Source organism: Pseudorca crassidens, chromosome 12, assembly GCF_039906515.1.
Source record: "Pseudorca crassidens isolate mPseCra1 chromosome 12, mPseCra1.hap1, whole genome shotgun sequence".
NCBI classification, from domain to species: domain Eukaryota; kingdom Metazoa; phylum Chordata; class Mammalia; order Artiodactyla; family Delphinidae; genus Pseudorca; species Pseudorca crassidens.
In genome coordinates, this window is record NC_090307.1 from 30,239,176 (window position 1) to 30,255,998 (window position 16,823).

Genomic DNA, 16,823 nt, shown 5'->3' on the forward strand with positions numbered 1-16,823 from the left:
TCTCACCAACAATGCAAGAGGGTTCCCTTTTCTCCAAACCCTCTCCAGCATTTATTGTTTCTAGATTTTTTTGATGATGGTCATTCTGACTGGTGTGAGATGATACCTCATTGTAGTTTTGATTTGCATTTCTCTAATGATTAGTGATGTTGAGCATCCTTTCGTGGGTTTGTTGGCAATCTATACCTTCTTTGGAGAAATGTCTATTTAAATCTTCTGCCCATTTTTGAATTGGGTGGTTTGTTTTTTTGATATTGGGCTAAATGAGCTGCTTGTATATTTTGGAGATTAATCCTTTGTCAGTTGCTTCATTTGCAAATATTTTCTCCCATTCTGAGGATTATCTTTTCATCTTGTTTATGGTTTACTTTGTTGTGCAAATGGTTTTAAGTTTCATTAGGTCCCATTTGTTTATTTTTGTTTTTATTTCTATTTCTCTAGGAGGTGGGTCAAAAAGGATCTTGCTGTGATTTATGTCACTGAGTTTTCTGCCTATGTTTTCCTCTAAGAGTTTGATAGTGTCTGGCCTTACATTTAGGTCTTTAATCCATTTTGAGTTTATTTTTGTGTTTGGTGTTAGGGAGTGTTCTAATTTCACTCTTTTACATGCAGCTATCCAGTTTTCCCAACACCACTTATTGAAGAGACCTTCTTTTCTCCATTGTATATTCTTGCCTCCTTTATCAAAGATAAAGTGACCATATGTGAATGGATTTATCTCTGGACTTTCTATCTTAATTCATTGATCTATATTTCTGTTTTTGTGCCAGTACCATGCTATCTTGATTAATGTATCTTTGTAATATAGTCTGAAGTCAGGGAACCTGATTCCTCCAGCTCCATTTTTTTCCCTCAAGATTGCTTTGGCTATTTGGGGTCTTTTGTATTTCCATAGGAATTGTGAAATTTTTACTTCTATTTCTGTGAAAGCTGCTCTTGGTAGTTTGATAGATTGCATTGAACCTGTAGATTGCTATGGGTCATATAGTCATTTTCACAATGTTGATTTTTCCAGTCCAAAATATGGTATATCTCTCCACCTGTTTGCATCATCTTTAATTTCTTTCATCAGTTTCTTATAGTTTTCTGCATACAGGTCTTTTCTCTCCTTAGGTAGGTTTATTCCAAGGTATTTTATTCTTTTTGCTGCAATGGTAAATTGGAGTCTTTCCTTAATTTATCTTTCAGAGTTTTCATCATTAGTGTATAGGAATGCAAGAGAATTCTGTGCCACACCCTATTTGCTGGCAGAGTTTCTGCTGAAATATTAACCTTATGGGGATGTCCTTGTATGATATTTGTTGCTTTTCCCTTGCTGCTTTTAATTTTTTTCTTTGTACTTAATTTTTGATAGCTTGATTAATATGTGTCTTGGCATGTTTCTCCTTGGATTTACCCTGTATGGGATTCTCTGTGCTTCCTGGACTTGATTATTTCCTTTCCCATATTAGGGAAGTTTTCAACCATGATCTCTTCAAATATTTTCTCAGTCCCTTTCTATTTCTCTTCTTCTTCTGGGACCTCTATAATTTGAATGTTGGTACATTTAATGTTGTCCCAGAGTTCTCTGAGACTGTTCTCAATTCTTTTCACTTTATTCTACTCTGCAGTTGTTACTTCCACTACTTTATCTTCCAGGTCACTTATCCGTTCTTCTGCCTCAGTTATTCTGCTACTGATCCCTTCTAGAGAATTTCTAATTTCATTTACTGTGTTGTTCATCACTGTTTATTTGCTCTTTAGTTCTTCTAGGTCTTTGTTAAACGTTTCTTGTATTTTTTCCATTCTATTTCCAAGATTCTGGATCATCTTTACTATCATTACTCTGAATTCTTTTTCAGGTAGGCTGCCTATTTCTTCTTCATTTGTTTGGTCTGGTGGGTTTTTACCTTGCTCCTTCATCTGCTGTGTATTTCTTTGTCTTCTCATTTTGCTTAACTTACTGTGTTTTGTGTCTCCTTTTCACAGGCTACAGATTCATAGATCCCATAGGCTTTGTTGTCTGCCCACAGTGACTAACGTTGTTTCAGTGGGTTGTGTAGGCTTCATGTTGGAGGGAACAGGTGCCTGTGTTCTGGTGGATGAGTCTGCATTTTCAGCAAATATTTGTATAACACCTTCTAAGTTGAAGGCACTGTTCTAGGAAGTAGGAAGAGAACAAAGTTCTTGCCCTTACGTACTTTACTTTCTAGTGGGGGAGAGAGGTGAATAAATAAGTCAATATATGGAGTGTCAAGTGGTGGTAAATGCTGTGGAGAATAACAAAAGAAGATGAAGAGGTGAGGGAATGTGGTAGGTGATCAGGGAAGTCCCCTCTATTAAAATGTCGATTGAGCAGAGCCTTGAAGTGAGAAACAAGCCATTGGATATGTGGGAGAGTGGAGATGGGGTGGGAGGGTGTGTCCTGGGAGAGTGGAGATGGGGTGGGAGGGTGTGTTCTGAAGCAGAAGGAATAGTAGTTGCAAAGTCCCTGGGGCACGATTGTGCTTGGCATATTTGAGGAATAGTAAGGAAGCCAGTGTGGCTGGACAGGGGAAAGTGAGTGAGGGCAGGGCAGTAGAGGATGAGATCGGGGAGGCTGGCAGGACAAAGGAGGGAGGTGGATGATGTAGGTCCTTGTAAGTCATAGTTTCAACTTATAATTCAGTTGGAGAAACAAACTGATATTTGTTTATGAAGAGTTCTCAATGCTATGCTAAAAACTTGGGCTTTATTCTGTGCTAAGTGAAGATGTTTAAGCAACAGAGCAATCCAGCCAAGTTTATATTTTAGAAAGGTAACAGCGTCACTATCCAAGACACATTGTAGACTAAGTATATAGTATGTACATAGTATGCTGCTCTTCTATAAAATACAGGATATCTGTTACATACAAATACTTACATACAAGATACAACTGTGAATGTAAGCACTTGGGAAATATCTGAAAGAGCCACACAAGAAACTGGGAGAGTGGGACAACTTTCCATGTCCCATATGATTGGAATTCTGAAGGGTACACGCACGAACTAATGGACGTGTGCTACCAGCCTCCGGCTAAGGAGGGAAATTGCAGGCATCAGAATCCTCTTTACTAATCAAGTGCGTTAATCCGCCTGCGTGATGATGTCATCTCGATGCGGGGTGACGCATGCGCAGTAAAAAAGTGGTCCGCGAGCTGCGTGGGCTTGTGCCTAGGCGCCTGTGGTTCTTGGCCTTGTGCTGGCACCGGGGACGCCGGGTTGGCAACTTTGTTACTCCTGGCATTGGGTGGGCGGTATCTTGGGGGTGACGTGAGCCAGTGGCATCATACCCGCGGGCGTTGGGGTCAACATTGCGGCTTTCCCGGACGTTCGTTCGTCAGAATGAGGAAGGGTGGAAAGCACATCCCGGAAAGGTAATATGCCTTGGCCACTGGGCGTTGCTGGTGGAGTTCAGAGCCCCTGGGCCTGAGCTTCGTCTCTTGTGCTGTCGCCTGTCACAGTTGCCCCCGCGCGCTGCCCCGTCCGCGCTGTGCTAGGGGGTATTGGTCGTCTCGCGGCTCAGTTCACAGTAGCTGAAAGGGACAGTGTGTGATGTTCTGATTTCCCCTCATCGTTTTCAAAGGGAGGCTCTGGCCATAGCTCCTCGGGTAAAATGCAGAGGGACTGCTTTTTAAGATGGGACTGTCAGTGTTGGGGACACTCCTTAATTACCAGGATGGAATCCCCTTCAGTTCCTCAAGCTGTGTTGTTTAGGCACAGAAAACGTGCGTAATAGTTACTGGAACTAAGTTTCAATGAAAAAACGCACCGGTAGCGCCGAATTTTCCATCGAAACAGTTGATTTGTGTTGTCTCTAGGAATTATAAAGGCCGTACTGTTGCTTCCTAACCAGTGTCATTTGAGAGATCTACCTCTGTACGTTCAAATGATTAATTTTGAGGCTGTGCTCATGTGTATAGTAAACCCTGAAATTCCCTAAGACCTTCCTTTCCTCCATCTCATACCCCATTAAGTCCGCTTCAGTTTATCTCCTGAATTTCTTCCGAATCTGTCACCTCTTCCTCAACATCCTAATACTGAACTTGCCTGTGTGCTGCAATTAGGTCCTAACTAGTGTCCATATATCTTGTTTCCTTCCAATCCATCCTGCACACAAGAAACCATAAAAGCAAGTTGGAACATTGCTCATAAACATCGCTCAAAAACATTCTTTTGAGAATAGAAAACAAACTGTTGGCCTTTAAGACTGTGTGGTCTAGAATCCTCTCTGATTCTCTAACCCCATCTTGTGCCACTATTGCCCTCACTTTCTATGCTTCAGATATACTGAATTAACCTTAGTTCTAACTCATCTTACAGAAGTCAGTTCAGATATTATTTTTCACTGTGATTCCTAGCATCAAGGAATTTTATTATTCAGGTTTTATATAAGGACTAAAAGTAAATTATGAAGTGGAATAATTGAGTTTAAACTATTTCAGTCAACATGCATGTATTAATGATACCTTAGTAGTCCACACCAGGCTAGGTTCTATCAGGGATACAGAAGTTCTGGCCACCTCTGGTTTTAGATATCCCTTATTTGTTGAGACCGTTGCATTGTTTTGTTGCCTTTTATCTGTTTTCAAGATGGGAAAACAGGAACAAGGGAAGTATAGCTTATTACAAGGTGGGGTTGAATAAGTGGAGCAGCAAAGTGCAAAGCAGAAAGAAGAGGGACTTACTATAGAGGGATATGATTTCCATTTTCAAGGCGCATTCATCCTATGCAGGGAGACAGCCTAACGTAAAATTTGCCTAACAAAAAATATATTAACAGGCGGTAAGACTATCTCCCAGTTGAACAGCGGATGCCTGGGACTCGTTTCATTGCTTTCAAAGTTCCTTTAAAAAAGGTAAGCAAAAGTTAATACCATATTCTTCCAGAAATCTGAATTCACCATATAGAGCCCTGACTCTCAACCCCATCATACTCCATTTTCCCTTTATATAGCAAGTTATTTTTACTACCACTTTTGCTATCCAGAAATGGAATTCATAGATAAATACAACCTACTTTTGTACTTAATTTAAAAAAACAACAAAAACAATGGAATACCCTAACTATAAATAAAGAATATACTAATTTATAAGAAAGTAATATGTATCTCTGTATGTAAATGCTTGGGGATGACTATACTAGAAATAAAGAAATAGTCAGTTACTTGTATCAGGAATGCAATAGACTATGGACTTTGATTGATACTGATGTGTCAGTGTTGGTTCATGAATTCTCACAAATGAAGCACACTGGTATGGCATGTTGATAATGGGGAAGGCTGTGTGGGATGAAGGAGAGAGGGTATAAGTGGGAACTGTGTACTTTTAGCTCAGTTTTTCTGTGAATCTCAAACTGCTCTAAAACTAGTCTACTAATTTAAAAAGAAAAGTGTGTTGCTGGCACTTGAATAACCAAACAGACCAATCGAACAGAGTACATAAATAAGCCAAATACATAAAAGATTATTTAGCAGTGAAAACCATCCTTGATATAGGTAGATATTCAAGAAGTATTTATTTATGTGTCTATTCACAGGCACTCTGCTTGGAGCTGGCAGTACAGCGGTAGGCAAAATTGATGTAGTCCCTGCCTTCTGGGAGTTTACAGTCTGGTTAGGAGACCAACATGAAATAAAGAAACAGAGAAATAAATATATAGAGGTGAGCTTATTTTCTTCCGTCTAATCTCTCTGGAAGAAAGGATCGTAATACCGCTTGTAAACTCCAGAGGAAGAAACTTTACTTTGAATCTCATATGTTAGCATCACAGAGTTTGAATAAATGGATAATATAATAAAGGATTTTAAACGCATGTTCTTTCTTACTTTATTCTTTCTGACAGAGTTTTGAAAAGAATCTTGCTCCAGAAGAATGTATTTCCACCTTGGATTTTTTTTTAACAAACTCCAAGAACACAACGAAGAACTTGGGCTGATTATTGAGTTAACATATACTCGCCACTATTATAAGCTAGAGGTAAATGGAACCCGTAATTGAAAATGACCTTCTTTCTGATACTGTAATAATTCATAGTAATTCAGTAGTTATCATCTTATGCTAAGGTGAATCCTGACCTTCTTTCATGGGTTCAAAAAGGGAAGCTAGTCGTTTCCTTAAATACACATTTGTAATTGCTGTTTCAAAATGAGATTAAAGATATGAATTGCACTATTGTATTTGGCAGTAGGCTCTAGATATGCTTAAGAAGTGCTATAAGCTTCCATGTTCTATATTTTGAAAATGAAGTAAACTTTTAGTAAGAATAGTAGTAGCCTAAAAGGAAAGAAAGGTATGTCCATTATGTCTTTAGCACTTATTTTAAGCAGTTGCCTGAGCATGTTTAAGCATCGGGGTAAAAGACAATTGTTCTCTAAGTTTTATGCTTTCTTTTCCTAATACCTTCTGATATAATACAGAAACCCATATATTCTCTTGGCCCATGTAGGACATACCAGTGCAAAAGAATTATCCTTCTTCTGACCTGTTCCATAGCTTTGGGAGACAGTAACACCTAATGTTTGTTAATATTTGTATAGCAGTTTGCCATTTATAAGGTTCTTTCATATCCATTGACTTAGTTAATCTTCACAAGAGTCCTTTGCTGTTGAAGTGGAAGTAGTACTGATACCTCCTACTGAATGCTTACTCTTCACTAAACTCAGAGGATAGACAACTAAAATTACGAATTTTATGGACGATGAAACTGAGTCTCGGACAAGGAAGAATTGAAATTTCAACTGAGTTATTCCTCTTTTTTATTGTGGTTAAATATACATAAATCATATTTATTTTAACCATTTATAAATATGCAGTTCAGTGGCATTAAATACAGTCACCGTGTTGTGTAACTATCACCACTGTCTATAACCAAAACATTTTCATCATCCTCAACAAAAACTCTGTAACCATCAAGCAGTAACAACCCCATTATCCCTCCCACCAGCCCTTAGAAACCTCTATTCTATTTTCTGTCTCTATGAATTTGCCTATTCTAGGTACCTCGTGTAAGTGGAATCTACAATATTTATCCTTCTATGTCCGGCTTATTTCACTAAACCTATTGTTTTCAAGGTTCATCCATGTTATAGCATGTAACAAAATACCATTCCTATTTTGGCTTAATAAATCCCACTGTGTGTATATACCATATTTTGTTATTCATCGGTTGATTGACACTTGGGTTGTTTCCACCTTGTAGCTATTGTGAATCTTGCTGCTATGATCATTGGTGTACAAATATTTGCTCAAATCCCTGCTTTCAGTTCTTTTAGATGGGCAGTGTAGGTAGTAGCAGAGTTGTTGGATCATACGGTAGCTCTACGTTTAATCTTTGAGAAACTGCCAAACTGTTTTCTACAGTGTCATCTTGATTTTAAACAATTATCACAAATTTTAAACATACACAAAAGTATACAAAATACTGTAAGTGTTCCTTGTATACCCATGAACTCATCCAGCTTTAATATTTACCAACTGATGGCTGTCATGTTTTATCTGTACCCCCACCTGTTTCACCCCATTCCATATTATCTTGAAGCAGCTCTGAGACAACATGTAATTACACCTATACATTTTTTAAAATTAATTATTTAGTTTATTTATTTTTTGGCTGTGTTGGATCTTCGTTTCTGTGAGAGGGCTTTCTCTAGTTGCGGCAAGCAGGGGCCAGTCTTCATCGCGGTACGTGGGCCTCTCACTATCGCGGCCTCTCTTGTTGTGGAGCACAGGCTCCAGACGCGCAGGCTCAGTAGTTGTGGCTCAGGGGCCTAGTTGCTCCGCGGCATGTGGGATCTTCCCAGACCAGGTCTCGAACCTGTGTCCCCTGCATTGGCAGGCAGATTCTCAACCACTGCGCCACCAGGGAAGCCCCAGCTATATATTTTTGGTATGTATATTTAAAATCTAGGACTTCTATTCCTTAATATCATTTTTTAATAGTAAATACCCAGTGACTGCTCAAATTTGCAGTTGTCTCCTAAATGTCATAAAAAATTGTTTTTAAGAATTTTGAGTTAGATCCAAATAAGGTCCACACTTTGCCGTTGATTGTTAGGTCACTGAAGTCTTCTTTAATCTCTAGGCTCTCCCTCCATGTCTCTGTCACTTTTTTTTTTTCCTCCTTGACTTTTATTTTTAAACAAACCAGGTAATTTGTCCCATCTAGATTTTGATGATTATATTCACCTCTCTAAGTGAAGTGGCACATGAATACTGGCCTTGCCTGTCATTGCCAGGATTAACTGAATAGTTCATTAGCTGCCCTGGTGCTCAGGTGTTGAGTACATGGTGATTTACATACCAGGCCCTATTCGTGGGCCTCCTGATGCAGCAGTTCCCTTGGCTCTGCCCCTGTCGTCAGCTGCCCCTAGGATAACTCTGAGCCCTAGCCACCTCTCTGGTAGATTTCCCAATCCCCCCACTATAATCACACCTGAATAAGGCAACTCAAACCTTTCAGAGGTGTGTCCTGAACCTCTTGTTTTCTTAAATACCTATCTGGTGGTTGTGAGACTTAAGGCCAGCCTCCCCAAGAGACCTTTTCTATTTCTCCTAGTAAACCTAGAGTCACCTTCTGTCATCTTCAACTCTACTCAGATTTGGTTCTTTCAACCCTGACCTCTGACCCTGCTTTTCACTTCTGCCATTTCATCCTCACTCCTGCTTCCTTTCATAAATCCATAAATCTCTTTTGGCCTTCCTAGCCCTGGGCCAAGTTCCTTCCTCTTTCCTCAGTTTTTACCCCTTCATTCTCCTATCCAACATTCAGTTCTTCCTTTCTCATGCAGACTTTGACTCCAACTCCATCAAAAACAAAACAAAAAAACACGCCACAGTTAGCAGCATCTCAAAATTCAAAAGGTTTATTACTCATCTATTAATTCTATTACATTTTTTATTCAGTTATATTGTTTTAAAATATACCAATATAAATAAATTTATGCCTATCTTGTCTATATATGGAAGAACAGCTGGTCCCCAAGGTGGCACCAACAATCCTAGCAGCTCTTACTTTAAATATCCGTAGTAGTCAGCAATTTCCATTTCTTTTTCCCTCTCAATGAAAAATTGCAGTTTCCCCAAAGAGGTGTATTTGGCAGCATTCTCACCTTGTTGTTGGGCCCGCCTCTTCATGACCTCCCGCTCTGGCCTCTGCTCTTTTTCGATGGGCTTTGACATTACTGCCTCAGGAACATTGTGTTCCCTCCATGGAACTGGTTGCTTGCTGAAGTCTTGGAGTAGAAATGGGGTTTGGAGCTTGGCTGGGGACTGGCGTTTAGTCACAGCAGGGGGAACAGGCTCTTGCTGGAGAGAAGTGCAAGATAAAGTTTTGTAGGGTGCAGGCCTAGGAGCAGCAGACTGAGGGACACTAGGCTGGGTACGGTCGGTCCAACCTGGTTACGTTGGGTTGGTCACAGTTGGCTGAGATGGTTTGGCAGGACCTGACAAAGAGGCAGGAGCTGGCTGGGAAGAACTGACTGCAGCAGGTTGAGCTGAGTTAGTAGAAGCAGGGTGGGCACGGTCAGCAACAGCAGGCTGATGTGAGGCCAGAGACTGTGGCCTCCGAGGAGCAGGTTGACCTTGGGGCTTGTCCCAGGCAGAAAAAGGCAGAGGTATCAACTTGACCTTCCCAGGAGGCAGCAGCTCATACTGGGGTGGAGACGGACACTCTCTTTCAGCACTGCTGTCTGGTTTCTGGGCTTCGACTTGAGTTTTCTCAGGACCCTTACCCTCACGTGGGGTATTCCGCCATGGCTGGATAGCTGGGGGTGGCTGGGGGTCTTTAGGTTTGCTTGAATTTCCCAAGACCCAACAGGAGGAGAGCCCAGTTCTCTTATCATTCTTCTTCCCCAGTGCATGAAAAACCTTCACAGACTCCAGCATGCGCATGCCTATGGAGGTTCGAGGCTTTTTAAAGCTCTCTTGGATAAGCTCAGTTTGGTGTTGCTTTCGCTTCGTCTGGGGAATTGTTGGCTTCTCTTCTGCCTTGACTTTGTTCCCTGACTGCTTTTTCTCTTCAGCCTTCTTTCTTCCTCTGGTGCTTTTTGTCTTTTCCTGCCCATGGCTCGCTCGTTTTGCTGATCTTTCTGGATGCAGCTTTCTGAGGTTTGCCTTTAGAATCCTTGGCCGTGTTCACAGGAGCCCTGTCACTGACTGCAGCATTGCATAGAACCACTTCTCCCCCTAACAGGCACTCGATTCTTTGGCTGGATTTTGGCCTTGGGAGCACCACTGATAGGCTCAGAGGCTTTATGTTTGTTCTTCCTGGGTTGATCAGAGGGAACATTTATGACACTTGTCTTTTCCTGCACCTGATTCACCTTAATGGCTCTGTTGCCTTTGGCTTTGATCACGTTGGGACCTTTTGATTGATCAAAATCTTTCAAAGAATTAAAGAGCTGGGGAAGGTGAATATCCTCTGCCAATGTAGTAATGTCTGCAAAACCACTGCTAGATTCCATCCCATTTTCAACTGTCCCTCGGTCCTCAAGACCCAGGCTGTTCTTTCCCAGATCAGTATTTTCAGAACCAGGCTTCTCCTCTTGGCTGAGGGGATCAGTGCAGGCCAGGAGCTGGTGAGTATCAGGGATTTCTTGAAAACTTGTTTCTGTGATGGGTTGAGCATACACAGGGTAGTAGATTCCAGAGGTGGAAGCTGGTGGTTGGATATTTGTGGGCTGAATCTCCCTTAGTACCATTACCAATTCTGGTTGCACAGAGGCCCTACTTCCTGTGTATGACACAGAGCCATAGGATTGCAGGCAGGAGCCAAGTTCTCCATACAGTAAAGACCCCAATGTTCCTTGGTTATAGTAATATATTTGCCTTCCTTCCTGGTAGGGAAGTGACAGGCTGTGTCCCTGATTGGGAATTTGAGGTGGTGTTCCCTGAGCAAGTCTGGCAGAAAGTGATGGATATAGAGGGGCCATGTTATTGGGGCCTGCAGTTTTATCATACTGGGCTGCCATAAACATGGAGGAAGCAGCTGTGTGTGGGTCAGTGACTGCCAGAGTAAAGTCTCCGAGTGAAGAAGAATTCTTTTCAGTGCTTCCTGTGATGTCCCAGTCAAGAACACCTGGATAGGAAGCAGCTGAAGTGGAGATCTGGCTCTGGTCAGTGACTCCAGATAACATAGTTGTGCTAGACTGTTGGTGAAGGTAGGCACTACACATGAGTGTCCGGAAGGAGGTACCAGTAGCTGATGCCAAACTGACGGCAGGAGCAGAGACTCTGGAGAAGTTGCAGACACTTCCTGTTAGGGAAGTTGCATTCCTCACCACAGGAAGAAAGTGCTGCAGAGAATTTAGAGTTCCAAGTACAGGTGGATTTTGGAAATTTTCTGTAAGAACAAGAGGGTAATGAAAAAATCAGGGAGATTGATAAATTCTCACTATGTTTGAGGAACAGCATTATCTTAAGATTCTTGCTATCAGGACACCTCTAACGTCAATACTTACTGAGAAACCAAAAATCAGACCGTTATGATGGTTGTAAGGACTGAGCAGTTTTACACTCTTCTGTATTAACTGCCTGTGCTCCCATGTTGGGCACAGATGGGCAGAAGACCCAAGTGGTATGGTTCAGACATTGTTCTCTAGGCTGGAAGCAACCTTCTCCCTACCCTATCTTTCCCTTCAGCCTGCGCTAGTATTGACTTCTATGCTGTTTCCTAGACTGGAAGCATTTTAGAACTAGGAGGTCCTTAGAGAACTTCTATTTTCACAGTCTCATTTCATGAGGAAGGAAACTGAGGCTCAGAGAGGTCGGGTTGAATTGTTCAAATTCTCTCATTATGTTAGTATCCTTACCAGGTTTCAGAACCTAAGTATCCTGACTTCCTTGGCAGGACGCTACTCTGAGCATGATACTGCCAGAAAGCAGGAGAAATAGAACTTATACTATAGGCAGTTTTTTTGTCCATTAGAAAACAGTACAGCTATTACCATTGTAATCTTCAGTGTCTCACTTTCCTTGTGCAGTTCCCACGCTATTACCTAGAGTTCACATATAGCTCAGTCCACCTGGTAAATTTAAAGAGTCATTTTTACCCTCTTCAAGCCTGGTTTCTCATCCTACCTCAAAATGATTACCCGAAAGTGAATTTCTTAAGAAAGTGAATTTCTTTTCTTAAGAGAAAAGTTATCTGATTACTTCAGATTACTCATCTATAAAGTGGTTATAACACCACCACCAATAATAATAGCAGTAATAATTAATACATGAATAAACTGTTATATTGTATATGATTTATATGGAGGAAGATACAATAAGTTCTAGAAAGACAAAGAAAAATCATGAAAAACATATTACATAATGAAGACGAAATACATAGTTATGAAAACTGGGGTATGTGGCAAGTATCAAAGCATAATGAGTTTACTAACAAATGACATTCTGTACCATACATGCAATGTTATGAAAGTGAATTTTGCCCACAGTATTTTAGTGAATACTATTAACCAAAAAACACTATAGAAGGTGATTTTGAATGAATTCCTAGCCAATACATACAGACAGAGAAGATATATCAGTAAAAATGCATAAAAAGCAACAAAATTCAATCAATGTGAAAGTATAGGTAGCCACAATATATGCAGACAAGTATTTCAATGAAAACTGGTACAAAGCAGACAGCAAAATAATAAGTGTAAGAGAATTTCATTATTGTGCTCATTCATATTTTTACCCAGCAAGTAACAGGTATTAAGCCTGGTAGAAATATATGCTTCAAAGAATAGAAATATATAATAAGCAGAAAGGAAGCTTAAAAAGTATCAAGAAGGTTTTTGTGTTTATCCTAGAACTTAGATCATAATCATCTTCAACATCCAAGAAGATGACATCCCAAAACCTAAAAAACCCATCATCACTAGAGTCCAATTAAAAAAGATTTTTCAAATTTAAGAACATCGAAAGGACTCCGCAATATTGTTCTAGATAAATGTGGAATTTTTTTTTTTTGCCACGCCGCGTGGCCCTGGCAGTGAAAGCACCGAGTCCTAACCACTAGACCCCCAGCGATTTCCCTCAATATGGAATTAGAAATGTGGGGCTTGACTTTTTCTTTTTCTTCTTAGGTAGCTAAGATGTAAAAACGAACGATGGCTGTTGATCAATGTGCTCTCTGTGTTAGGAAGGAAAGAACTGTAAAGATGAAAAGCAACCTTGCCTTAGAAGCTACATATCACACAAAGGAAATAGTCCTTCTGATTCAATTTCGAAGATATCATTTAAAATGTTTAATTGGTAAAACGTCTACATAGTTTAAACATTAGAAAGAATAAAACATTGAAAAGCAGACCCCTAGATAACCACTTTGGTTTCTTGTATATAGGAAGCATCATTTCTAGGACATATTTCTAAAATGTTTATATTGAAAACTGTCAAGTGCCAGCTGTATTCAGAGAGGGAATAAAAGAAAAAAAAACTGAGTATGACTTTTCTGGTAAGCTGCCTTTCCTGGTGATACCCTCTTCTGTCCTTACTTTCCTCTTAGTCTGTTAAAATAAGGATTTGCTACAATCAACTTTGTTTTGCCCTGCTCTGAGCAGAATTCACTCTATGCTGTTTCTGCTTTAATTTAAAATCTTTGGTTCCCATCAACATTCCATTGCAAACTACGTTTTTCTGGAGAGCTCCTCAATGCTTTCCCTCTTCATTCTTATATTGTTTCCTATCTCTTGGTTCCTGTTGGCCTGTGCTGATGAAAACAATCCTAAACTTCCTTACGTTTGACTCTGTGCCTCCCTATATAGCCCAGTACTCTCCATCCTCTCTCCCTGTTTTCTCTTTTCAACTAGTCGAAATATTAGTGGAGGGAGACCAGTAGAGATGAAACATCTTGGTATATATTGCTAGTTTTCTATGTCACCTGGCTTTTCTGTGTTTCTGTTGAAACACTCTTGAGAAGTCCCTGCTTTCATTTTCTACATGGGTACCCTTTAAGGCTCAATATTAGAGAAGAAAGGGATCAGAGTGATCAACCAATGTAGTATCCTAACGTAACAGATAAGGAAAATATCAGGCTTTGTGAGACAGTCACTGATTTGTCCAAAGTCACACAGATAGTAAAATCAAACCTGAAATTAGGTCTCCAGACTTCTAGTGCAATACGTTCCCTCATTATTCCATGCTATTTTGAATCTACTAGTAAATTTAGGGGCAAAATAAATCTAATGAAAAACTTTTAAAAGTTTCTTTTCTTACCTGACATGGTCAGAGAAGAAGAGAAAACATCAACTGCAGATACAAGGGATGAGGAGGCAACACCAGAGGATGTCTTGAGTGGCTGCAGCTGAACAGCGCATCTGTCCAGTACAAAGGTCACTGGTTACTACTCACTGGTCACTTATATGATATAGGAGAATGATGTCACAAAGCAGGCAGTTTCAAGGTATGAGATAGCCAATAGGGAGGTCCGATCCCAAACAGGAAGGTGGGGTTGGGTGGACAGAGTGTAGGAGAGCTAAAACAACACCTAAATTTCTGAGCTCTGGGGAGGAAATCCTAGAAGACAGATTTACCTCCCCCAGGCTCTTACATTAGGGAAATCATTGCAACATTTCTTACAGACGTTCATTAATATAATTTACTAACAGTTACCTATATCCTACACAGTATTATATTTTATGTATCATATACTTAGAGCTATATATATCTTATTTAATTAATATCCTTAGGAAGGCAAGAGCCATCTAGTTTGAACTATTACAATTGCTCTGAAATCATATCTGTCTAATTAGTGAACTTATAGCAGCTTTTAAGGAGCAAAAGTAAGGATTAAGAAGCTCTTTTTGTAACTTGGTTAAAGCGTAGGGTGAAGTTCGTTGAGTGTACCTTGTGGAGAGTGTTGTGGTCCAAGGCTCTTCTCTTTTAATTTCGTCTCCTTGACTCCTACCTTCCTTGGGCTGGGCCAGGCTGGGCCAGGTTGGACTTGCGACTTACATTTCTCTTCTGCTTTCTTTTTTTTTTTTTTCCATTATGGGCATTGTTTCTAGGACAAGCCTTGATCTTACCCTCATGGATGTTACTTCCTGTCAACTTCAAGCAGCAGGAGTCTTCTTTTCAGTGTTTGATGCTTCACAAAATAGACTCTGCCCGTTGGACACAAATACCAGAGAGCTAGGAGACAGAGCTGGTTGCAAACATTTCCTCTTCCAGCCTTTGGTTACAGTTGTTTTCCCCATAATTTGCTACCTCTAGTTCCTTGGGCCACACAGGTATCCTGCCATCCAGCTCGTTTATATGTGAGAGACATTCTGAATACTGTCCCTTTTTCTTTGCACAGAAGTATATACAGTGTGGCAGTTACTGTAATCTCCTCCTCCCCCTTGCAAACAGCCACTCTAGAATCTTGGACCTCTAGGATTCTCTGTCTTGCATGCTTGGGTGCAAGGCCAAGCAAAATGAAGAGGAGAATAATTAGAGAAGGAAGAGGACATTCGTGGAGAACTGGGAGCAGATAAGGTGAAAGGGCACAGGAGAAAAGTGATTCATGTAGATTTTTTGGTTTCTGTGGGAAACAAGTTGACACACTTTGGCCTCATTTTGTATTACCAGAACAGACAGTCATAGATGTAAGTAGCTCGATAGTGCAGCAACTGCCATGATTTCTGTACACTAAAGGGAACAGTCTTACATATATGTCTCATTTTGTTTTATGTCATATTACCTTATTAATAGCATTCACTGGTATGTTTGTAGAATACAGATTATTTTAAATGCTCTGGTTTTGTCTACATGGTTATCTCCTTGTCATATTTTTAAGGACTGCAACATTGTAAGACATATTGCATGTTTTTCTCTTGACGATTGTTTATCTCGAAGCATCATGAACGAACATGACCTGTTGGATTTTGTGGAGAAACTTTAAAAAGGGTCTGTGAAAAAGGCATTGTGGCGAGTCGCATTATGCACCCAAGCGTAAGGAGCAGATATCTGCCATCAGCCCAGCTTGGCCTGGGTGACCTCTGTTTTAGTTCCCGTGGTTAGTGCTTTGCTCCCTAACCACTCTTGTGACTGTGATAATGTGAGTAAAGGCTGAGTTGCTAATGATTTATGTTTGAGGTAAGCTGGTTTGAGGGAGGAAATCTATGGATCTAGTCATTTTCCTTGGTGGTAAGCTTTCAGGGAGGGGTGCAAAGATTGATCTTCCTGGCGACTTTTCTAGTACCAGGAAGATATCCCATAGATGGGACCTCCAAAGACACACATTTAATATTTAGGCCTGTTTTTATTATTATGAGATACTAGTTTTTTCACTGATGGGGATGATGCTTATCTGAGAAGAAATTTGTGAAAGGTGGTGTAGTATGGAGATGTGCCTTAAGCTTTTAAGTGTTTTTCAAGGTTTTTCCCCTTAGCTTCCTACTTCAGATGGCCTACTTACATGATACTAGTATGTGATGTGAGCCTAACAACTTACTAAATACCTGCAAGCCAGATCAGTGTCTCTTTTCTCTATATTTCCATGGAAATCAAGGGACCCATAGCCACTGCAGGTTAGGGTGGGCGGTGTGAGATTGGGGGGAGTGTGGTAAGCCACATTTTGGGGTCAGTAAAATGTTTACATATTAAAATATTCAGTTCCAACATTCAATTCTATTTAGTTAGGCAAACCATTAGTTAGGCTTTTCCTGGTTCCGAGCCTATGTAACTTAGTTTCCCTCCCTGGTTCCAGCCATTTAACTTTAGCTTGCAGGCTCAGAATCATCTTAACCTCTAAAAGAATCTTACATGTAGGAGGAAGAAACTAAAGAGCTCTATTTCAACACTTAGGAACATGAGGCCCTACCCTGACCGAAACCTTTATTCTTACAGTTA

The 16,823-nt window shown here is 40.4% G+C and overlaps 1 pseudogene; it reads right to left on the bottom strand.

The window, feature by feature from the left end:
- Window positions 1–9,008: 9,008 nt before the first annotated feature.
- LOC137204031 (uncharacterized protein C2orf78-like) lies at window positions 9,009–14,214 on the bottom strand (annotated as a pseudogene).
- Window positions 14,215–16,823: the final 2,609 nt, after the last annotated feature.